The sequence below is a fragment of the Staurois parvus genome, unplaced genomic scaffold, assembly GCF_062004578.1.
Source record: "Staurois parvus isolate SC_StPar_1 unplaced genomic scaffold, SC_StPar_1.0 ptg002337l, whole genome shotgun sequence".
NCBI lineage: Eukaryota > Metazoa > Chordata > Amphibia > Anura > Ranidae > Staurois > Staurois parvus.
In genome coordinates, this window is record NW_028320133.1 from 547680 (window position 1) to 573705 (window position 26026).

The 26026-nt window shown below is 46.3% G+C and overlaps 1 long non-coding RNA gene across 1 annotated transcript; it reads right to left on the bottom strand.

The window, feature by feature from the left end:
- Positions 1 to 4936: 4936 nt before the first annotated feature.
- LOC149431229 (uncharacterized) lies at positions 4937 to 22981 on the bottom strand. The gene is made up of 2 exons (XR_016309351.1): positions 21652 to 22981; positions 4937 to 5055 (listed from the first exon to the last, which is right to left on the bottom strand). It is a non-coding gene; the product is annotated as an uncharacterized LOC149431229 (long non-coding RNA).
- Between the last annotated feature and the right edge of the window lie 3045 nt (positions 22982 to 26026).

Sequence of the window (26026 nt, forward strand, 5' to 3'; positions counted from 1 at the left end):
AGATTATCCAGAGAAACATCCAACCTTTAGAGAACCTCTAGAGGCTACAGGCGAAAGCTTGACTTTCACCTTCAAGAAATCCCAACAAGTAGCCCAAAGAGGACTCTGTCAGAGCTCCACTAGGGCCTACAGTGCAACCGTTGTCACATTTGTAAAATGGCACCTTTGTGCTCCACACAGACATGGGAAGATCCAGGAACAACCCTCTGCACACTGCTATATATCCTTTCCAGCAAACTTTGCCATAAACATTGAGATTTTTAGTTCACACATATTGCAATACATGTTTAAGCTGGCCAACTGCGTCAAACTAAACCTTTCTGGCCAAACCCTACTCTACCAAAAGCAAATGCTACTGTGGACACAATGCCAACATGGGGCAAAAAGACACAAAGTGGGGGGAGAGCTGCTAGGTTAAAACCTGGCTACTGACCTTCAAAGCTCTAGAGGATGTGAGAAGCATGCTTCACTAGGGCATCCCGCGCTCTTTGGCTGCAGCTCATGGCCGGTCAGTTTGCCATTAATCTGGACCAGATACTAGGCTCGTACCCCATATTCAGGGCTTTGCACTCCTGTATCTCTGCGGAGCCTCCGACATCAGAGTGGAGTTTATCCCCTGTTTCAGGGCCTCTCACACTTGTCTTGTAGAGCCTCCAACATTAGCGAGGAGTTCATCCCCTATTTCAGGGCCTAGGACGCTACTGTCTAGGACACTGGTGCTGAGCTGGTTCCCTGTCTCAGACATTGGCTTTGGTACCAAGCTCTCCTCCTCTCTACAACAGATTATCCAGAGAAACATCCAACCTTTAGAGAACCTCTAGAGGCTACAGGCAAAAGCTTGACTTTCACCTTCAAGAAATCCCAACAAGTAGCCCAAAGAGGACTCTGTCAGAGCTCCACTAGGGCCTACAGTGCAACCGTTGTCACATTTGTAAAATGGCACCTTTGTGCTCCACACAGACATGGGAAGATCCAGGAACAACCCTCTGCACACTGCTATATATCCTTTCCAGCAAACTTTGCCATAAACATTGAGATTTTTAGTTCACACATATTGCAATACATGTTTAAGCTGGCCAACTGCGTCAAACTAAACCTTTCTGGCCAAACCCTACTCTACCAAAAGCAAATGCTACTGTGGACACAATGCCAACATGGGGCAAAAAGACACAAAGTGGGGGGAGAGCTGCTAGGTTAAAACCTGGCTACTGACCTTCAAAGCTCTAGAGGATGTGAGAAACATGCTTCACTAGGGCATCCCGCGCTCTTTGGCTGCAGCTCATGGCCGGTCAGTTTGCCATTAATCTGGACCAGATACTAGGCTCGTACCCCATATTCAGGGCTTTGCACTCCTGTGTCTCTGCGGAGCCTCCGACATCAGAGTGGAGTTTATCCCCTGTTTCAGGGCCTCTCACACTTGTCTTGTAGAGCCTCCAACATTAGCGAGGAGTTTATCCCCGATTTCAGGGCCTCGGACGCTACTGTCTAGGACACTGGTGCTGAGCTGGTTCCCTGTCTCAGACATTGGCTTTGGTACCAAGCTCTCCTCCTCTCTACAACAGATTATCCAGAGAAACATCCAACCTTTAGAGAACCTCTAGAGGCTACAGGCAAAAGCTTGACTTTCACCTTCAAGAAATCCCAACAAGTAGCCCAAAGAGGACTCTGTCAGAGCTCCACTAGGGCCTACAGTGCAACCGTTGTCACATTTGTAAAATGGCACCTTTGTGCTCCACACAGACATGGGAAGATCCAGGAACAACCCTCTGCACACTGCTATATATCCTTTCCAGCAAACTTTGCCATAAACATTGAGATTTTTAGTTCACACATATTGCAATACATGTTTAAGCTGGCCAACTGCGTCAAACTAAACCTTTCTGGCCAAACCCTACTCTACCAAAAGCAAATGCTACTGTGGACACAATGCCAACATGGGGCAAAAAGACACAAAGTGGGGGGAGAGCTGCTAGGTTAAAACCTGGCTACTGACCTTCAAAGCTCTAGAGGATGTGAGAAGCATGCTTCACTAGGGCATCCCGCGCTCTTTGGCTGCAGCTCATGGCCGGTCAGTTTGCCATTAATCTGGACCAGATACTAGGCTCGTACCCCATATTCAGGGCTTTGCACTCCTGTGTCTCTGCGGAGCCTCCGACATCAGAGTGGAGTTTATCCCCTGTTTCAGGGCCTCTCACACTTGTCTTGTAGAGCCTCCAACATTAGCGAGGAGTTCATCCCCCATTTCAGGGCCTAGGACGCTACTGTCTAGGACACTGGTGCTGAGCTGGTTCCCTGTCTCAGACATTGGCTTTGGTACCAAGCTCTCCTCCTCTCTACAACAGATTATCCAGAGAAACATCCAACCTTTAGAGAACCTCTAGAGGCTACAGGCGAAAGCTTGACTTTCACCTTCAAGAAATCCCAACAAGTAGCCCAAAGAGGACTCTGTCAGAGCTCCACTAGGGCCTACAGTGCAACCGTTGTCACATTTGTAAAATGGCACCTTTGTGCTCCACACAGACATGGGAAGATCCAGGAACAACCCTCTGCACACTGCTATATATCCTTTCCAGCAAACTTTGCCATAAACATTGAGATTTTTAGTTCACACATATTGCAATACATGTTTAAGCTGGCCAACTGCGTCAAACTAAACCTTTCTGGCCAAACCCTACTCTACCAAAAGCAAATGCTACTGTGGACACAATGCCAACATGGGGCAAAAAGACACAAAGTGGGGGGAGAGCTGCTAGGTTAAAACCTGGCTACTGACCTTCAAAGCTCTAGAGGATGTGAGAAACATGCTTCACTAGGGCATCCCGCGCTCTTTGGCTGCAGCTCATGGCCGGTCAGTTTGCCATTAATCTGGACCAGATACTAGGCTCGTACCCCGTATTCAGGGCTTTGCACTCCTGTGTCTCTGCGGAGCCTCCGACATCAGAGTGGAGTTTATCCCCTGTTTCAGGGCCTCTCACACTTGTCTTGTAGAGCCTCCAACATTAGCGAGGAGTTTATCCCCTATTTCAGGGCCTAGGACGCTTCTGTCTAGGACACTGGTGCTGAGCTGGTTCCCTGTCTCAGACATTGGCTTTGGTACCAAGCTCTCCTCCTCTCTACAACAGATTATCCAGAGAAACATCCAACCTTTAGAGAACCTCTAGAGGCTACAGGCGAAAGCTTGACTTTCACCTTCAAGAAATCCCAACAAGTAGCCCAAAGAGGACTCTGTCAGAGCTCCACTAGGGCCTACAGTGCAACCGTTGTCACATTTGTAAAATGGCACCTTTGTGCTCCACACAGACATGGGAAGATCCAGGAACAACCCTCTGCACACTGCTATATATCCTTTACAGCAAACTTTGCCATAAACATTGAGATTTTTAGTTCACACATATTGCAATACATGTTTAAGCTGGCCAACTGCGTCAAACTAAACATTAAGGCAGCACAAATGCTGGTCAGACATTTAGATGTCTATTTTCCAATGATTGCTGATGCATGCATGTTACCCTACGCCTGTTAAGACCTTAAAATGTACTATGAATGCAGTTAGCCAGAAATTAAACCTATGACTACCAATCTCAAGTACGATCCCTATTCTTGCATGAGAGATTTTCTGAAAAAATGTATGGGTATCAACTGTAGGTGAATTCAAATCTAACTGCAGAATTCAGCGAACTTAAGTAATTTGGACCAAGCTGGCATAAACAAATTTACTTCACTTAACAGATGAAGTGGATGTGAGCGCTATATAAACAGGTATGTCGTCTCAGCCACATACAGCACTGTGTTCCAGCAGCTGTCAAATTGGATTGAGTGCTGCTCAGCCATTCACAGGCGGTTGGGTGCCCTCACAGTCTCCACCTCAGCCTGAGGAACCTTTGTATTCATTCATAGTCCCATAGCCTGAACACAGCAACGCATATGTAGCTGATGCTACATACAGTTTATAGAGGTGCTGCATCTGTTAATGATGTAAACAGTACATTTGGACTAGCTTGGTCCAAACTATTCAAAGTTCGCTAAAACCTGGAGATCAGCTTTAATCGCTCATCCCCAATAATCACACATTTTATGTTAAGATAAATCATACACAAAAGGTAAGACTTTTATCCTTCTCACCTTAAAAACTTCAAAGAGACGAGAGAACTGCTTTCCAACCAAGACATTGAAAACTTTCCCATCTTCTCCACTAAGACGGCTACAAAGGAGGACAAATGTCAAATTATTACACACAAACTGATATACATTACTCTAAATATTTTATTGTGGAATATAATTTCTACTTGAAGGAATATTCACCACTAAATAGTTCTAAAGATCAGAATGGAAGATTATACACCATGGGGTTGTTTTAGCTGAATTTGCTTGCCAAAGAGGTAAAGCACTCTGGCAGCTGTCCGCTCTAGTGTGAATTCAGCCTGAAAGGGTTTTGTTATATCTGCTTGATAAGTGCAAAAAATACCTGTTGATCTTGTTAGAAATCTCGTGAGCTGATAACTTACTGTGCACTCTGCTAACTATTATCTCTAAGGTGTACAGAAGCACTCCCCTCCGGTATGTACAATAAGAGAAGGACAGCATTCTGTTGTCCTGTCTTGTTTCTGCTGATACAAAAGGAAGAGTAGGCATTGTCATCCTACGGCAGTTTTGTTACTGGAGGATCATCAGGGGAAAAAATAAAGGAAGAAAACTAGTGCAGCCACCACATCTAAGGACTAGAAAGCTGCAATATATTCATTTTTTTGTGGCTTAGATGCACTTTAAGAATAGGCTGTTCAACTAGAAAAGTTGGTATTGAGTGAAAACAGCTCCCCTTGTTCACTAACATTTATTGGCTAGGTATTCCTTAGTAAATCAATTCCTGCATCCACTGCAATATTCTGCACCGCAACAATCTGGAATGTTTCTAGCTCCAAAATGCAATTGTACTCACTTTGCAATTGCAAGATAAGCATCTGTCTGTTCTGTATGTGAGGTAGATGTGTCTTCCAAGGTTTCTAGTAAAGGCAAGAGTTGAGCGTTTTCAGGATTAGCAGCCATATTCCCAAAAAACTGCAAAGAAATAAGAAGTCACTTAAAATAATCAGCCCAGTGGTTTGCTACAGTAGGAAATAAATTGTGTTTCTATATCTTACAGTTTTCTTGCTTAGTGCAGCAACTATAGATACAAAACGTTACACTTTTTATCTGCTTGAACACCAGACTGTTTCACCCCCTTCCTGCCCAGGCCATTTTTCAGATTTCAGCGCTGTCGTACTTTGAATGACAATTACTCAGTCATGCAACACTGTACCCATATGAAATTTATATCAATCTGTGAGACAGATAGAGCTTTCTTTTGGTGGTATTAAGTCATTTAGTCACAACTGTTTTTTTTGTTTTGTTTTTTGCACTATATAAAATGGAAAAAAGTTTTGCCATTTCTTCATTTCCGGTCTGTAAAGTTTTGCCAATAATATTTCTTCATAAATGTGGGCCAAAATACATTCTACTACATACAAACTATGGTATATACTGTATATCCATAAAATGATCAATTCTGATGTACTGACTGCCCAACTCATTTCTTGAGGCCCTAAAATGCTAGGACAGTACAAATACCCCCCAAATTACCCTTTTTTTTTAATTTTAAATCAGACAGTCCAAGGTATTTAGTAAGAGGCATAGTACCATTTTTGAAGTTGTAATTGTTCAGAAAATGAAAGAAAAAAAACAAAACAAAACAAAAAAAAAAAACATTTCCCCAAGTTGTCATTTTAAAAAGTTTTTTCACATAAGCAGCATGGGCACACTTACAATTACACCTCAACACATTCTGCTTCTCCTCCTTAGTATGGGGATAGCACATGCATGAGACGTTTTCACAACTTACCCACATGGGGGGGGGGGGGCCAAAATCAAAGTAGAACCTTCAAGCTTTATAAGGGTGTAAATTAGGCATCTCATTTCCTCACTACCTCTCTCATTTATGTAGGCCCTGGAGCACAAGGACAGCAGAAACGCCCAAACGAATAGGACTGCCTGCATGGGGATGCACAGAACTCCTGCCCCCAGTCTGACATCCTTGCAGGTGTACAGCCCCAAATGCAGACAGTGATTTCGGGGACATGCACCTGCACTGATGTTGGATTGGGAAAAGCGGCTGTGTCCATGCAGCTGTTGTGTCCCAATAATCAATGTGACTGCCTGCATGGGATGCACAGAGCACCTGTGCAGGTAAACATGGCCCTTGCACAAGGTATGCATCGATAAGCCCCTTGTGAACAAAACCTTACGTCAACACTGGGGCAGATGTGACATAGCGATGTTCAGGGACACTGACTGGCTGCACTGGTGTGGTAATGGTGTATTTACACTGGGGGGGTTGGGGAATGCTACGGTTGAGTCAAATTTTTACCACCCTTCAACTGTTCCCCCTTTAGCTGGGAGGGCAGCAGTCAGGGAAGTACACATGCTGCAGCAGGAATTTCACCACATTGAGCTCAGCAGGCACTACTAAGGATCACTGTTGTATATAAATGGCCGGACTGTGGCAGTGCAAGGTCGAGTGGCCGGTTATAAACGGCCTCCCCGCCCCTTGCTTTTGCGCGCTCCCTGGGATCGCACAGCACCACGATCCGGTGCCCGCTGTGTCCTCCGGACACAGTGAAACACCGATCGTCATACAGAACCTCTGTGTGAGGTCCCAATCATGTGATCACTGATTGGCCAATCAGTGATCACATGCAAAGAATTATTACTATACAGTATTTATATAGCGCTAAGAGTTTGCTCAGCGCTGTACATTATAGTGGGGTACAGTAACAATACAATGCGATACACGAGGGGTTCGAGGGCACTGCTCCACGGAGCTAACAATCTAGGAGTAAGTAAGATGTCACTTCTGACATCATTGCTTACTACGTGTGAAATCTGTGAATGATCACAGAGATCACATGGTACAAGGCTGTTGTGAACAGCCTTGTACCATGTGACAAGCTGGGACCAATCACAGCTCACACAGTAGTTCTCAATGGATGCAAGAATGTAGTCAGAGAGACGGAGAAATGATTGCTTTTACAGCCTTTATGGGTATAAAAGCAATCAATGTAAACAAAAAAATAAAAAATCATCCCCCACAAGTAGTACAGTGTCACCATGGTGACACTGTACTGCTAGAGTGACAGTATGCAAAAAAAAAAATAAAAAAATGTAAAAAAATTTTTAAAATGATAATTTTTGGTTATAAACTAATTTGGCATTTTTTTTTACTAAAAAGATAACAAAATAAATTTTGGCCAAGATTTATGATGAAATATTTATTTGAAAAATTTTATAAGAAAAACACTCAAAATTTGTGGACTTTTTCATTTACATAGCAAAACAAAAAAAATCCCAGTGGTGAATAAATACCACCAAAATAAAGCTTTATTGGTCTCAAAAAAATGCTAAAAAACATTCATATGGGTACAGTGTTGCATGACCACGCAATTGTCATTCAAAATATGATAGCGCTGAAAGCTGAAAATTGGCCTGGACAGGAAGGAGGCAAAAGTGTCCGGACTTGAAGTGGTTAAATAAAAATGGAGTCTGATATGTACCAGATTCAACCTCTAATAGTATATAAGTCTCTTCTGTCATTCTCAGAGTGGATAAGATATCTTGTTCCTTAACCACATAGCTGGTTATTTATATTTACCACTGCATATTGATATCCAAGAAATTGTCTATTTTAAACTTTACATACTAACTAAATTATACACCACACTTTTGTCAAGGTTTTTTTTTTATCTGATTAATCAAAGCAATAATTGGCCAACTAATCGATTATGAAAACAATCATTAGTAGCAGTCCTATAGGGGTCCCCTTTGTATTGGAGATGTCAGATATTACCCCGTATCCAGGTACTGGAGGTGTCAGGTGTCCCTACCCCTTGTCCTGGTGTTGGCAGTGTCCCATTTGTCCTTGTATTGGAGGTGTCTCCCTGGTGTTGGGAGGGATCCTAGTATTAGAAGTGTGCCCCTAGTGTTAGGTGTCCCCTCCATCCTAGTACTGGAGGTGTCTCCCTGGTGTTAGAGAGTTCCTGGTATTGGTGGTGTACCCCCATCCAGGTATTGGTGGGGAACCTCCCACCCAAGAAATGGCAGTGTCTCTGTGATATTTAAAATACCGCCCCCTCCCCCATTCCATTACTGGATGTATCAGATGCCCCCGTCCCAATAATGGTGGTATCCCCCTGGTATTAGAGTTATCACTTTTCTACCCTGCCCCAGTATTGGAGGTGTCCCCTCCATCCCAGTACTGGAAGTGTTGTCTCCCTGGTGTTGGATGTTCCTCCACCTCCCCACCATTGCAGTATTAAGAGAAGTCAGGTCCCCCTCCACCCTGGTATTGGAGATGTTCTCCTTGTCCTATTATCTCAGGTGTCCAATATCGCCCCCGTGTACTGGAGGGGACCTGCCTCCTGTACTGGTTGTGAAGGTGTCAAGTGTCCCCCCCATCCTGGTGTACTGGAGAGGTGGCCCCTGGTATTGGATGTGTCCTGGTATTAGAGCTGTCAGATGTTCCATGTCCCCCCCCCTTCCCAGTTTTGAAGATGTCCCCTCTTTCCCCATATTGAAGGTATCCCCTCTGTCCTGGATTTGGCAGTGTCCACCCCTTTTGCAGCATTGGAGGTGGCCGCTGCCCCCCCCCCCCCAGTACTGGAGTGGCCCCTGGTATTAAAGGTAGCCCCCCCAGCCCCAGTGCTGGAGGTATCCCCCCTGCTGGAGGTGTCAGGTGCCCCCCCTGCCCCAGTGCTGTAGATTTCCCCACTGTCCGAGTTTTGGAGGTGTCCCCCCTGCCCCAGTGCTGGAGGTATCCCCCATGCTGGAGGTGTTCCCCCTGCCCAAGTGCTGGAGATTTCCCCACTGTCCGAGTATTGGAGGTGTCCCCCCTGCCCCAGTGCTGGAGGTGTCCCCACTGTCCAAGTATTGGAGGTGTCCCCTCTGCCCCAGTGCTGGAGGTGTCCCCACTGTCCGAGTATTGGAGGTGTCCCCCCTGCCCCAGTGCTGGAGGTGTCCCCCCTGCCCCAGTGCTGGAGGTGTCCCCCCTGCCCCAGTGCTGGAGGTGTCCCCACTGTCCGAGTATTGGAGGTGTCCCCCCTGCCCCAACGCTGGAGGTGTCCCCCCTGCCCCAGTGCTGGTTGTGTGCCCACTGTCCGAGTATTGGAGGTGTCCCCCCTGCCCCAGTGCTGCAGGTGTCCCCACTGTCCGAGTATTGGAGGTGTCCCCCCTGCCCCAGTGCTGGAGGTGTCCCCCCTGCCCCAGTACTGGAGGTGTCCCCCCTGCACCAGTGCAGGAGGTGTCCCGCGCTCTTTGGCTGCAGCTCATGGCCGGTCAGTTTGCCATTAATCTGGACCAGATACTAGGCTCGTACCTCATATTCAGGGCTTTGCACTCCTGTGTCTCTGCGGAGCCTCCGACATTAGAGTGGAGTTTATCCCCTGTTTCAGGGCCTCTCACACTTGTCTTGTAGAGCCTCCAACATTAGCGTGGAGTTCATCCCCTATTTCAGGGCCTCGGACGCTACTGTCTAGGACACTGGTGCTGAGCTGGTTCCCTGTCTCAGACATTGGCTTTGGTACCAAGCTCTCCTCCTCTCTAGAACACATTATCCAGAGAAACATCCAACCTTTAGAGAACCTCTAGAGGCTACAGGCGAAAGCTTGACTTTCACCTTCAAGAAATCCCAACAAGTAGCCCAAAGAGGACTCTGTCAGAGCTCCACTAGGGCCTACAGTGCAACCGTTGTCACATTTGTAAAATGGCACCTTTGTGCTCCACACAGACATGGGAAGATCCAGGAACAACCCTCTGCACACTGCTATATATCCTTTCCAGCAAACTTTGCCATAAACATAGAGATTTTTAGTTCACACATATTGCAATACATGTTTAAGCTGGCCAACTGCCTCAAAGTAAACCTTTCTGGCCAAACCCTACTCTACCAAAAGCAAATGCTACTGTGGACACAATGCCAACATGGGGCAAAAAGACACAAAGTGGGGGGAGAGCTGCTAGGTTAAAACCTGGCTACTGACCTTCAAAGCTCTAGAGGATGTGAGAAGCATGCTTCACTAGGGCATCCCGCGCTCTTTGGCTGCAGCTCATGGCCGCTCAGTTTGCCATTAATCTGGACCAGATACTAGGCTCGTACCCCATATTCAGGGCTTTGCACTCCTGTGTCTCTGCGGAGCCTCCGACATTAGAGTGGAGTTTATCCCCTGTTTCAGGGCCTCTCACACTTGTCTTGTAGAGCCTCCAACATTAGCGTGGAGTTCATCCCCTATTTCAGGGCCTCGGACGCTACTGTCTAGGACACTGGTGCTGAGCTGGTTCCCTGTCTCAGACATTGGCTTTGGTACCAAGCTCTCCTCCTCTCTACAACAGATTATCCAGAGAAACATCCAACCTTTAGAGAACCTCTAGAGGCTACAGGCGAAAGCTTGACTTTCACCTTCAAGAAATCCCAACAAGTAGCCCAAAGAGGACTCTGTCAGAGCTCCACTAAGGCCTACAGTGCAACCGTTGTCACATTTGTAAAATGGCACCTTTGTGCTCCACACAGACATGGGAAGATCCAGGAACAACCCTCTGCACACTGCTATATATCCTTTCCAGCAAACTTTGCCATAAACTTAGAGATTTTTAGTGCGTGCCACAGGTGACATATGTGGGCATTGCCTTAGCTTGGACTCCGCCCCTGCCACGCTCTGTCTCTGAGATTGGCTTCTCCTATTTCGGGAAGTCCTGTCAGAGCAGGTTAGGAGGATATGGTGAAGTTCTTGGCTGCGGCTGAGACGGGAGTGTGTGAAGGGGGAGACGGGGGACTACATGTCTCAGCATGGACCTGGGGGTTTTCTGTGACAGAGAGAGCCAGGGGGTCCCAGACTGAGAAAGGAGAGAGAAATGAGAAAGGTGTAGGGGCAAGATGAGTATCCCATGAAAGTCAGTATCCCCTGAATCCCCGGTTTATAAGGCACGACAAGCCGATCACCGAACTACTGCAGCCGAACATGTACCTGAGTTAAATTAACACTTTACATGCCGAGTGGTCGGCAGCAGGACACAGGATTGGCCGGGGAAACAGAATTATTAACCCCTTACATGCTGAGTGGTCGTCGGCGCTGTTACATGCCAAATTATCTGCAGCGACATCGGACAGTGTCAGTGACATCGGGGGGGGGGGGGGGGCAGTGATTTTTTTCTTTGGGGGGGGGGATAGTGTAAGTGACCTGGGGAGAATGGTGATATGGGGGGGGGCAGTGATAGTGACTTTGGGGAGGACTGTTCTACTCAATGTTACTATCACTGCCCTGCCCCCACCATGTCACTGACACTTTGCCCGCCCCCACCATGTCACTGACACTGCCCCCCTCCCCATGTCTCTACTTTCTCCATCTCCACCCAGTAACTCACTGCTTACGAGATTGCCAATCATTTCAAAATCAAGATTGATGCAATGTGTGAGGTCATCTCCACTGCACAGACATCTATCCCACTTAGCATACCTTATGCTAAACCTCCCTCAACACTTTTCTCCTTTAACCTGGCTACTACCGAAGAGGTCACTAAAGTTTTCTCAGAAGCCCATCTCACCACCTGCCCTCTGATCCTGTCCCCTCGCAACTACTACGATCACCTTCTTCTTCTATTCTATGTTCCCTCACTCACATCTTCAATCTCTCCCTCTCTACTGACACCTTCCTCTCCCCTCTAAGCATGCACAGATCACTCCCGTACTTAAAAAGCCCTCACTGGACCCCACCAACCTGAACAACTTAAGACCCATCTCCCTGCTCCCGTTTACCTCTAAGCTCCTACCTCACTGACAACAACCTTCTTGACCCTTTAGAGTCTGGCTTTCGCTCACTCCACTCCACTGAAACTGCCCTACTAAAACTCACTAATGATTTACTAACTACTAAAACCAATGGCCACTACTCCATACTCTTGACCTCTCTGCGGCTTTTGATACTATTGACCATCCCCTCCTCCTCAAAAAACTCCACTCCCTTCGCCTCCGAGACTTTAATGGTTCTCCTTCTACCTATCGCAGCACTCCTTCAGTGTTACCTATAACTCTGTCTCCTCCTCGCCACTTCTCCATCAAGATCAATTATACAACCATCAGTCCCTCCCCTCATGCCAGGGTACTAGGTGTAATCCTGGACTCCCATCTGTCCTTTCAGCCCCAAATCCAGTCACTGTCCAAATCTTGTAGACTTCACCTCCGCAACATCTCCAAAATACGCCCGTTTTTAGCCACCAAAACCACTAAGCAACTTATTCACTCCCTTGTTATCTCTCGCTTTGACTATTGTAACTCCCTCCTCACTGGCCTACCTCATCACAAGCTATCCCCTCTTCAGTCTATGATGAATGTTGCTGCCAGACTCATTCACCTTGCCAACTGTTCCATGTCTGCCATCCCTCTCTGCCAATCCCTCCACTGGCCTCCCATTGCCCAACGGATAAAATTCAAAACATTAACAATAACAAATAAGGCCATTTCTAACTCTGCCCCCAATTACATCACCAATCTTGTCTCCAAATATCACCCAAAACGTCTTCTCTGCTCCACCCACAACCTTCTGTCCTCTAGCTCCCTTGTCTCCTCCTCCTATGCTTGTCTCCAGGACTTCTCCAGAGCCTCCCCCATCCTCTGCCACTCTCTACCCCAATCTTTCCGACTATGGCCTACTCTGCCCACTTTTACGCGATCTCCGAAAACCTCTCTTTAAGGAATCTAATAACCAAATCTTCTATTTCTCCTATCAGTTCATCCCCCACAGTTATTACCTTCTGTACCACCAGTCCCTCCCTCTTAGATTGTAAGGTCCTCCTAACCCTCTTGTATTGAACTGTATTGTTGCTGTATTGTCTCCCTTTATATTGTAAAGCGCTGAGCAAACTGTTGGTGCTATATAAATCATAGATTATAATATTAATAAAAAATACACAAAAAGTAAATTTTAGGACACACAAGCGGAATAAAATTACCCAATTTAATTTTTGTAAAATATAAAAGATAAGGTTGCACCTCACAGATACCCAACGGGTTAAACCTTAAATTTGCGTGTGGCCATGAAATGGCCATGAAATGGCGACCAACTTTAGTACCCTATATTTTCTATAGGTGATGCTTTAAAAGCCACTTCTAGGTCATGAGTTTAGCGTTATGGAGGTGGCCTGTGTAGCAGGCGTACACCCAGAGATGGACGCGGTTCAACCATTTTCCATCTTGGGAAAGGGTCAACCATCCTGACAAACATATTTCCCCCTCATTGACATTGACATATGGCCTGTGTGTTAGGAGTGTCACAGGCCAGCCAGGGCACAGCAGGGAACCCAGAGCTATAAAACATTTCTGAGCTAAAGCGCCTGGTTGTCTAAGAGAGCTGTGCAATCTAGCACCTCGTAAAAGATAACGCAAGCCTTCCCAGGAGTTCAAAGACATTCCAGAGAAGCACGAACCAGATAACACTTTTAAAATCCATTTTTCCCCTATGTCTCATATCTTGGAATATGAGAGACTTACAGTCAGGTCCATAAATATTGGGATATCGACACAATTCTAACATTTTGGGCTCTATACACCAGCACAATGGATTTGAAATGAAACAAACAAGATGTGCTTTAACTGCAGACTGTCAGCTTTTATTTGATGGTATTTACATCCAAATCAGGTGAACGGTGTAGGAGTTACAACAGTTTGCATATGTGCCTCTCACTTGTTAAAGGACCAAAAGTAATGGGACAATTGGCTTCTCAGCTGTTCCATGGCCAGGTGTGTGTTTTTCCCTCATTATCCCAATTACAATGAGCAGATAAAAGGTCCAGAGTTCATTTCAAGTGTGCTATTTGCATTTGGAATGTGTTGCTGTCAACTCTCAAGATGAGATCCAAAGAGCTGTCACTATCAGTGAAGCAAGCCATCATTAGGCTGAAAAAACAAAACAAACCCATTAGAGAGATAGCAAAAACATTAGGCGTGGCCAAAAACAACTGTTTGGAACATTCTTAAAAAGAAGGAACGCACCGGTGAGCTCAGCAATACCAAAAGACCCAGAAGACCACGGAAAACAACTGTGGTGGATGGCCGAAGAATTCTTTCCCTGGTGAAGAAAACACCCTTCACGACAGTTAGCCAGATCAAGAACACTCTCCAGGAGGTAGGTGTATGTGTGTCAAAGTCAACAATCAAGAGAAGACTTCACCAGAGTGAATACAGAGGGTTCACCACAAGATGTAAACCATTGGTGAGCCTCAAAAACAGGAAGGCCAGATTAGAGTTTGCCAAACGACATCTAAAAAAGCCTTCACAGTTCTGGAACAACATCCTATGGACAGATGAGACCAAGATCAACTTGTACCAGAGTGATGGGAAGAGAAGAGTATGGAGAAGGAAAGGAACTGCTCATGATCCTAAGCATACCACCTCATCAGTGAAGCATGGTGGTGGTAGTGTCATGGCGTGGGCATGTATGGCTGCCAATGGAACTGGTTCTCTTGTATTTATTGATGATGTGACTGCTGACAAAAGCAGCAGGATGAATTCTGAAGTGTTTCGGGCAATATTATCTGCTCATATGCAGCCAAATGCTTCAGAACTCATTGGACGCCGCTTCACAGTGCAGATGGACAATGACCCAAAGCATACTGCAAAAGCAGCCAAAGAGTTTTTTAAGGGAAAGAAGTGGAATGTTATGCAATGGCCAAGTCAATCACCTGACCTGAATCCGATTGAGCATGCATTTCACTTGCTGAAGACAAAACTGAAGGGAAAATGCCCCAATAACAAGCAGGAACTGAAGACAGTTGCAGTAGAGGCCTGTCAGAGCATCATCAGGGATGAAACCCAGCGTCTGGTGATGTCTATGCGTTCCAGACTTCAGGCTGTAATTGACTGCAAAGGATTTATAACCAAGTATTAAAAAGTGAAAGTTTGATTTAGAATTATTATTCTGTCCCATTACTTTTGGTCCCTTAACAAGTGGGAGGCACATGTGCTGTCATGGAAATTTTGTATTACAGGTTGAACTTTAAATGTGTCATATATTAGTGTTATTCATATGTCTCTTGTGTGGCTTAATTAAAGCTCTGAAGGCTGCAATTAGGCCATGCGCATTTGCAATGTATATATTACAGTACTCAGATGGCAGATCTGCGCTTATAGACTGGCGTGTATGCCACCACGGCATTCGATGCCAATGCCGCGGGCCTGTATCCACATATCAGCAGCATAGTACCACATGGACTTCGTATGGCCAGGCGCCGGGCAGTGCGAACTCCGCGTGTAGGCTCATGTATATCTTACAAGCCACTACCGACCTGAACTGTATCTGGATGGATGTGTTTTAATAAAGATCGTATCGGGCCCATTCAGATACAGACTGACACGGTTTAATCTAGGGGATGCTTGTACAGAGAGTGAACATACTACTAGGAGCTGATAGCATGTAAAGGATGGGAAGCTTGCTCTCCAGAGAGCTTATGGGGGAGGGGAGGACTGGTTTAACTGGTTTTCAGTATAGATAAGAGGAAACACTACACTCCAAGCAGGATGGACATTCTCGTGTATGGACACCCCCTATACATTGTTCTGTGGGAGGGGATTGACCTGACCCCCCGTGTGGGGGGGCGTGTGTGTGCTTTTAATAAAACAAGAGTCTGGGGTTAGAGCCAGAGACAGAGTGAATTCAACCTCCAACCGGAGAGTATCATCTGATTATTCCTGGGTCACGGGAGCTCCATTTTTCCCCACATCTCAAAAGAGCTACTCACGGTAAGGAAAAATTTGTTGAAAACGAATTTCCAAGACAATGCAAACTGTTGTAATTCCTACACCGTTCACCTGATTTGGATGTAAATACCCTCAAATAAAGCTGACAGTCTGCAGTTAAAGCACCTCTTGTTCGTTTCATTTCAAATCCATTGTGGTGGTGTATAGAGCCAAAAATGTTAGAATTGTGTCGATGTCCCAATATTTATGGACCTGACCTACATAAAAACCAGACATATCTTCAGAGGAGACAAACAGTTTGATAGGTCACACTCCCTGACTGGAATACCTAGGAAAGCAGAAAACTACATCTCTGGAACCCTTCAAATATCTATTTCATATCTACCCACTCCTCAGATGTGTCTGCATAATAATTTACCCGCGGGTGGAATGTCACTTCTGCATAGAGAAAGTTATGAGCCAAAATATGAACTATAAGAGATTTTGGCTCTAGGTTAGGTCTACGCCCAAACCTTCCCTCCGTAAACGAGGTATTGGTCCTTGACTTCAGAGACACCCCCTGCTAGGGAACTACAAAATGGGCTGTCAAGCCTAAGAAAGGAAGTTGAAGAATTCTCCCTTTTAACATCAGAACCACCTGGGGAGACCCATGCCCTTTCGCTCTGAAACTTGATCTGCTAACCCAGGACTTTGGCAAGTACTTTAACCCTCTAACTTCTCTCTGTTATCCCTTTGCTGTGCTGTTGTTCTCTGTATATTTATGTATATATATTAGTTACATCTTTTTTCTGTAAATATTTTTATTGCACCCTTTTGACCTTTTAGTAATAAATCTTTCCTTCTGAAAGCGTTGAACTGTTTCTATAGCTCTTTATTGCAATTTACAAATTCCTGCCTCTAAAAAGAGCGCTACTCTGTTCGTTTGACCCTCTGTATAACCGGCCTGCGGTGACCGTGTTATACAGACGATTATCTCAACCATTATAGTGTTATAGCTGATATCATCGAGTTTCCTCATTCTCTGTACAAAAAGGAGGTGGTGGCAGTGTGAAGGGTTAACCACGTAATTAACTTGACCCAGTAACAATCGCTCCCAGGCTGCCAGTACACAGATTGTGGTCCAATTAGCTGGAAAATTGTTGTGCAGAGTGCAGCTGGGCTTGGCATTGTTACGCACGTGACATCACGGTTTTAGATTGGCTAGTCCTTCGGTCTTGAGTTTGGTGAGGAGGTCAGGGGTCTGACGCCGCATTCGTCAGAGTCTGGTGTTAGAATGATTGCTCTCACTCCCGGCGTGCACCGGGATACGTAACGTGTAGCACAATCAACGTTTTATGCGTAGGCACCCCTGACTTTGCATGTGGGGGGGGGGATGCTTGGGTGTAAATTTACATTTTTTACAATTGAAAACTTTTTTTTAACTTTTTTTTTTTCACAGTGGACAAAACGTCCCCTAATGTGGTGATTTTTCTGGTGACACATACTCTTTCATGAAACATCTGATATTTCCCCTGTGCTCCACTTAATGGAATCCAGTCCAGATCGCATTGCATTACAGTCTTTCCCGGCCATACTGGTATACTTGTCAGATATACAGACGCCCCCATCCACAGACCTGGCAGTGAAAGGGTTAAAGGTGTGATCCCCACACCAAATCCAGCGAACAAGCTATACAGGCATTTTAACCACCTCAATTAATAACTACCGTATTTGCCGGCGTATAAGACGACTGGGCGTATAAGACGACCCCCTACTTTTCCTGCTAAAATGTAGTGTTTGGGCTATACTCGCCGTATAAGACTACCCCTCTTCCAATGCACACCAGTGGGAGGAATAGTACCCCATCATCGGTGTCAGTGGGAGGAATAGTGCCCCATCATTGGTATTAGTGGCAGGAATAGTGCCCCATCATTAGTATCAGTGGGGGGAATAGGTGCCCCATCATTGGTATCAGTGGCAGGAATAGTGCCCCATCATTGGTATCAGTGGGAGGAATAGAGCCCCATCATTGGTATCAGTGGGAGGAATAGAGCCCCATCATTGGTATCAGTGGCAGGAATAGTGCCCCATCATTGGTATCAGTGGCAGGAATAGTGCCCCATCATTGGTATCAGTGGGAGAAATAGTGCCCCATCATTGGTATCAGTGGGGGGAATAGGTGCCCCATCATTGGTATCAGTGGCAGGAATAGTGCCCCATCATTGGTATCAGTGGCAGGAATAGTGCCCCATCATTAGTATCAGTGGGGGGAATAGGTGCCCCATCATTGGTATCAGTGGAAGGAATAGTGCCCCATCATTGGTATCAGTGGCAGGAATAGGTGCCCCATCATTAGTATCAGTGGAAGGAATAGTGCCCCATCATTGGTATCAGTGGCAGGAATAGTGCCCCATCATTGGTATCAGGGACAGGAATAGTGCCCCATCATTGGTATCAGGGACAGGAATAGTGCCCCATCATTAGTATCAGTGGGGGGAACAGTGCCCCATCATTAGTATCAGTGGGGGGAATAGTGCCCCATCATTGGTGTCAGTGGGAGGAATAGTGTCCCAACATTGGTGTCAGTGGGAGGAATGGTGTCCCATCATTGGTGTCAGTGGGGGGTGGAATAGTGCCCCATCATTGGTGTCAGTGGGGGGTGGAATAGTGCCCCATCATTGGTGTCAGTGAGAGTGGGGAATAGTGCCCCATCGTTGGTGTTAGTGGGGGGGGGGAGGAATAGTGCCCCATCGTTGGTGTCAGTGGGAGGAATAGTGCTCCATCATTGGTATCAGTGACACCAATGATGGGGCACTATTCCTCCCACTGACACCAATTACACTTGCTGACCCCTGTTGCAGTATGGTGCTGCTGCAGCCAGCATATGTGGTTGCAGCAGCACCTCTACACTGAACATTTACCTGCTGCTCCTGCACTCGATTTTCGCCGGGCCGCTCGGCTCCGCCCCCTCGCCGGTGATTGGCCGCCTGTGTGTCTTTCCTAAGCTACAGTTCTGGCGGCCAATCACCGGTGTGGAGGCGGAGCCGAGCAGCCGCACGAACATCCAGTGGCCGAACCGAAGGAGCAGCCGTGCTTCCTGGACTGGACCGTCGTGGGACCGGATCCAGGTAAGAGACAGCAGCCCCTCCCAACCCCTGTACTTAGTGTCCCTTCCGTTGGAAGGGGGGGGGCGGCACCGCGCCGCCCCCCTAAAAAATGTCAGTATGCCGTATACCGGCGTATAAGACGACCCCCGACTTTTGAGAAGATTTTCAAGGGGTAAAAAGTCGTCTTATACGCCGGCAAATATGGTAGCTTTTGAAGTAAGGTGCACATGGGAGCGCATTGCACAATACAAGCAAACTGAAATTTCCCAGCACGCTTACCAGCTAGCCTAAAAAAAAAAAAAAAAAAAAAATTTGACCCTAATTGCAACACAAAAAAATGGCCATATTCACATGGGGCATCCCACAGCAAATACCCATGAGAAGCTGTTTTAACCTGCTTGGGGATGCACAGATGTTCCATGCATCCCCATGCAAGCAGTCCAATTGATGTCAGTTGGGACACAGCAGCTACTCCAGATGTGACATCCATGAGAGATCCATAATAGATATAACAAGCAATCAAATAATAGATAATACATAAAATATTAACCACTTGAGCTCCTGAGGATTTACCCCCCTTAATGACCAGGCCTTTTTTTGCTGTTTGGCGCTGCACTAATTCAAATGATAATTGCGCGGTCATGCAATGCTGTACCCAAACGAAATTTACGTCCTTTTTTTCACATAAATAGAGCTTTCTTTTGGTGGTATTTTATCACCTGTGTGCTTTTTATTTTTTGCGCTATAAACATAAAAATACACAAAAATTTTGAAAAAAAACTATATTTTCTACCTTCAGCTATAAAAAATATATTGTAAACTCAAAGTTAGTCATAAATTTAAGCCAAAATGTATTCTGCTACATGTTTTTGGTAAAAAAAAATCCCGTGCATTAGCGGGCAAACTGGCGCTATATGGGAGCGGCGCTAACAATATCGGAAGTCACCAGTGACACTAATACAGTGATCAGTAAAAATCGATTCACTGATCAGTGACACTGGTGACAGGGCAGTGAAGGGGTTAACTGGGGGGGGGGGATTAAGGGGTTAAACGGGATTACTGGTGTACTGGCGGGCAAACTGGCGCTATTTGGGAGGGGCGCTAACACTATCGGAAGTCGCCAGCGACACTGATACAGTGATCAGTAAAAATCGGTTCACTGATCAGTGACACTGGTAACAGGGTAGTGAAGGGGTTAACTGGGGGGGGGTGAGAATTAAGGGGTTAACCGGGATTACTGGTGTACTGGCGGGCAAAAAGGTGCTATCTGGGAGGGGCACCAACATTATCGGAAGTCGCTAGCGACACTGATACAGTGATCAGTAAAAATAGATTCACTGATCAGTGACACTGGTGACAGGGCAGTGAAGGGGTTAACTGGGGGGGGGGGCGATCAAGGGGTTAAACGGGATTACTGGTGTACTGGCGGGCAAACTGGCGCTATTTGGGAGGGGCGCTAACACTATCGGAAGTCGCCAGCGACACTGATACAGTGATCAGTAAAAATCGGTTCACTGATCAGTGACACTGGTGACAGGGCAGTGAAGGGGTTAACTGGGGGGGTTAAACGGGATTACTGGTGTACTGGCAAGCAAACTGGCGCTATCTGGGAGGGGCGCTAACACTAACTGGGGGGGGGGGGGGAGATCAGGGGGTTAAATGTGACCTAGGTGTGTTCTAACTGTGGGTATGTGCTGTTTTACTCACTTTTACTGTGTCTTCTTCTCTGTCTGGGACGAATGTCCCCAGGCAGAGAAGAATGACATCATATCCTCTCCTGTGTAAACTTCAACACAGGACAGGATAGGACAGGGACCGATCATCTGATTTCAGCCAGACATCACTGGCTGAAATCTAATGATTGATCCTTCCGGGATCGAATGGTGTCACACGCGGGTCGGCGGAAGCGCGCGTACGCGCCCCCCCCCTGCCGGCGAAAACGTCGGGAGCGCGGAACCCGTTTTAAAACGTGGTTTTGCGCCTGAGTGCCGCCCTGCACACGTGCATATATACAGTGGCAGGGCGGCAAGCGGTTAACTGTATCAATAAAAATTATAGGTAAAGTACAAAAAAAAAAAAATCTAAAAATAAATAAAACAATAAAAGATAATCAATAATGAACAATATTAATAATACCATATTAACAACAGATATAATCAATAAACTAAGACAATAAAGAACAGATAGATATAATAGTAATAAAATAGTAATCAATACTATATTAATAGATATAATCAATAATAATAAAATACAAAAGTCAATAATAATACCAGATATAATCAATAATAATTGATAATAAAATAGATAATGCAATAAATATTGATCAGTAAGCTAGATATTGATTATGTCTATATGTACTATTGTTAACTTATTTTTATGCTTTATAATTAAAAAAAAGATATAAATAGTCAATAATAAATAATAAAAATACAATAAATCAATAATAAAATAATAATACCAGATCTCATCAATGATATTAATATTAGATAATAATAAAATAATCATAAGTATAATCAATATTATTATTACTATTTATATCTTATTATTTTATGTATTGTTTAATCTCTATTTCTTGTTTAAATCTATATTGTTGTTTTATTTATTATATAAATAGCAGTTATCGCTATAATCAATATTAATAAACAATAAATAGAATAGTATTACATATAATGAAGAATAATAGATATAAACAATAATCAAATATTAGCAGTAGATAGAATCGCTAATAACAGACAATAATAAAATCCCCCCAATCACAGATAGAAGAATAATAGGAGATAGAAGGGGATTTCTTACCGGGCTCCCCGCTCCTGGCTCAGGTAGCTCTGGCTCTCCGTCCTCCCCTCAGCCCGGCTCTCAGAGGACGGCGCTGTATACGGACATTGGGAGGGAGGATCCACCCAGCGGTAGAAGTCCTCTTCTTGACTAAGGTGGGCATGCGGGGACTTGTAGTACTTATAGGGGGCTCGCGCGCGTCATCGGAGATGGGAGAGATGTGATTGGACGGCACACATGACAAGCAAACTTCCCAAACAGAAATCCCGTCCATTGGTGAGGAAGGATCTGTTCTGGGGGAGAAATAAGGGATGGCGTCTGTCACCATGGCAACAAGTTGGTGTGCCTGTTAGTGGACTCCGCCCCTGTTCAGTGAGTTCTCGGGGTGTAGCGTTACCCGTTCAGGGACATCCGGTGATTGGCGGTGACTCTGTGGAACAAGATTTACATGTATTGGATAGAAAGTAATGGCCGGGGGTGTGCCGCTCCTCTTCCGGACTCCGCCTCCTCCCGCTCTCCATTCTGCGTTCTCCTCTCAGCAAATCCCGGCTCTGACTGAGGTCCTGTGTGCGCAGTTCTGTTGTGCGCAGGTGCCCCTGCTAGAACTCCGCCCCTTTTTCGTGCGGGGGCGTGGCTTACTCCGTTCCCGGAAGTGCCGTGAAGGCGGGTGGTTACAAGTTTGGCGACATCCGGTGATTGGCGGTGACTCTGTGGAACAAGATTTACATGTATTGGATAGAAGGTAATGGCCGGGGGTGTGCCGCTCCTCCTCCGGACTCCGCCTCCTCCTGCTCTCCATTCTGCGTTCTCCTCTCAGCAAATCCCGGCTCTGACTGAGGTCCTGTGTGCGCAGTTCTGTTGTGCGCAGGTGCCTCTGCTAGAACTCCGCCCCTTTTTCGTGCGGGGGCGTGGCTTACCCCGTTCCCGGAAGTGCTGTGAAGGCGGGTGGTTACAAGATTGGAGACATGCTGTGCTTCTCTTCCGGAGGATAGAGCTTCGGCCAGACAGCTGAGCTCCGTCTTCCGGGGGTGAGGAGGAGCCCGGGGGGACTGCAAGTCTCAACATGGACCTCCGGGGAACTTCCGGGACAACTTAACAGGTGGTGAGGAGATAGAACCTGTCAGCCATGGAGCCGGCTGGAGAGGGAGACGGGTGGCACATAGAGGACTGTGCATTTCTTGTTTGCTCTATGTGCCTCCGCTATCCATCTCCTGCATGCACCCCCACGGCCCCCCCTCCAGCACTGCAGGGGATCTGTCAGCATATGCACTCCCCAGTGCTGACAGTCCCCCCTCCCCCCACATACAGGCGTGAGAGCAGAGAGAAAGCTGCCCCTCCTCATCCTGTGTCTCCCCCGCCCACACTTCCAGCCAGCCTTGTGTATGCTTTTCCCCCCCTCTCTCTCTCCCCCCTCTCTCTCTCTTCCACCCCCTGGACAGGATACAGGGGATGGTCCGAGACTGTAGACATGATACAGGAGATGATCAGCGTCTGCTGATATACTCCAGGAGATGGTCAGAGACTGTGGACAGGATAGAAGAGAGATCAGAGACTGCGCACATAGTAAAGGAAGCAGTCAGAAACTGCAGACATAGTAGAGGAGACGATCGGAGACTGCGGACAGGATACAGGAGACGATCGGAGACTGCGGACAGGATACAGGAGACAGTCGGACACTGCGGACAGGATACAGGAGACGGTCGGACACTGCGGACAGGATACAGGAGACGGTCGGACACTGCGGACAGGATACAGGAGACGGTCGGACACTGCAGACAGGAGACGGTCGGACACTGCAGACAGGAGACGGTCGGACACTGCAGACAGGAGACGGTCGGACACTGCAGACAGGAGACGGTCGGACACTGCAGACAGGAGACGGTCGGACACTGCAGACAGGAGACGGTCGGACACTGCAGACAGGAGACGGTCGGACACTGCAGACAGGAGACGGTCGGACACTGCAGACAGGAGACGGTCGGACACTGCAGACAGGAGACGGTCGGACACTGCAGACAGGAGACGGTCGGACACTGCGGACAGGATACAGCAGACGGTCGGACACTGCGGACAGGATAAAGGAGACGGTCGGAGACTGCGGACAGGATACAGGAGACGGTCGGAGACTGCGGACAGGATACAGGAGACGGTCGGACACTGCGGACAGGATACAGGAGACGGTCGGACACTGCGGACAGGATACAGGAGACGGTCGGACACTGCGGACAGGATAAAGGAGACGGTCAGAGACTGCGGACAGGATACAGGAGACGGTCAGAGACTGCGGACAGGATACAGGAGACGGTCAGAGACTGCGGACAGGATACAGGAGACGGTCAGAGACTGCGGACAGGATACAGGAGACGGTCAGAGACTGCGGACAGGATACAGGAGACGGTCAGAGACTGCGGACAGGATACAGGAGACGGTCAGAGACTGCGGACAGGATACAGGAGATGGTCAGAGACTGCGGACAGGAGACAGTCAGAGACTACCCTAATCTACAATACTCTACCCTAATCTACCCTACACTACTCTACCCTAACCTACACTATACTATTCTACCCTAATCTACACTACCCTAATCTACACTACACTACTCTACCCTAATCTACACTACTCTACCCTAATCTACACTACTCTACCCTAATCTACACTACTCTACCCTAATCTACACTACTCTACCCTAATCTACACTAGACTACTCTACCCTAACCTACACTACTCTACCCTAACCTACACTACTCTACCCTAACCTACACTACTCTACACTACACTACTCTACCCTAATCTACACTACACTACTCTACCCTAACCTACACTACTCTACCCTAACCTGCACTACTCTACACTACACTACTCTACCCTAATCTACCCAAATCTACACTACACTACTCTACCCTAATCTACACTACACTACTCTACCCTAATCTACACTACTCTAACCTACACTACTCTACCCTAACCTACACTACTCTACCCTAATCTACACTACACTACCCTAATCTACACTACACTACTCTACCCAAATCGACACGACACTACTCTACCCAAATCGACACTACTCTACCCTAATCTACACTACACTGCACTACTCTACCCTAATCTACACTACCCTAACCTACACTACTCTACCCTAACCTACTCTACCCTAATCTAAACTACACTACTCTATCATAAACTACACTACCCTAATCTACAATACTGTACCCTACACTACTCTACCCTAATCTACACTTTACTATTCTACCCTAATCTACACTACACTACTCTATCCTAATCTACACTACACTAGTCTACCCTAACCTACACTACACTAGTCTACCCTAACCTACACTACACTAGTCTACCCTAACCTACACTAGTCTACCCTAACCTACAGTACACTAGTCTACCCTAACCTACAGTACTCTACCCTAATCACTACACTACTCTAATCTACACTACTCTACCCTAATCTACACTTCCCTAATCTACACTACACTACTCTACCCTAATCTACACTACACTACTCTTCCCTAACCCACACTACTCTACCCTCATCTACACTACTCTACCTTCATCTACACTACTCTACCCAAATCTACACAACACTACCCTAACCTACACAACACTACCCTAACCTACACTACTCTACCCTAACCTACACTACTCTACCCTAACCTACACTACTCTACCCTAACCTACACTACTCTACCCTAACCTACACTACTCTACCCTAACCTACACTACTCTACCCTAACCTACACTACTCTACCCTAACCTACACTACTCTACCCTAACCTACACTACTCTACCCTAACCTACACTACTCTACCCTAACCTACACTACTCTACCCTAACCTACACTACTCTACCCTAACCTACACTACTCTACTCTACCCTAATCTACACTACTCTACTCTACCCTAATCTACACTACTCTACCCTAATCTACACTACTCTACCCTAATCTACACTACTCTATCCTAATCTACACTACCCTACTCTAGTGTAGATTAGGGTAGTGTAGTGTAAATTAGAGTAGTGTAGATTAGAGTAGGGTAGTGTAGATTAGGGTAGAGTAGTGTAGATTAGGGTAGAGTAGTGTAGATTAGGGTAGAGTAGTGTAGGTTAGGGTAGAGTAGTGTAGGTTAGGGTAGAGTAGTGTAGGTTAGGGTAGAGTAGTGTAGGTTAGGGTAGAGTAGTGTAGGTTAGGGTAGAGTAGTGTAGGTTAGGGTAGAGTAGTGTAGGTTAGGGTAGAGTAGTGTAGGTTAGGGTAGAGTAGTGTAGGTTAGGGTAGAGTAGTGTAGATTTGGGTAGAGTAGTGTAGTGTAGATTTGGGTAGAGTAGTGTAGTGTAGGTTAGGGTAGAGTAGTGTAGTGTAGTGTAAATTAGAGTTGTGTAGATTACTCTA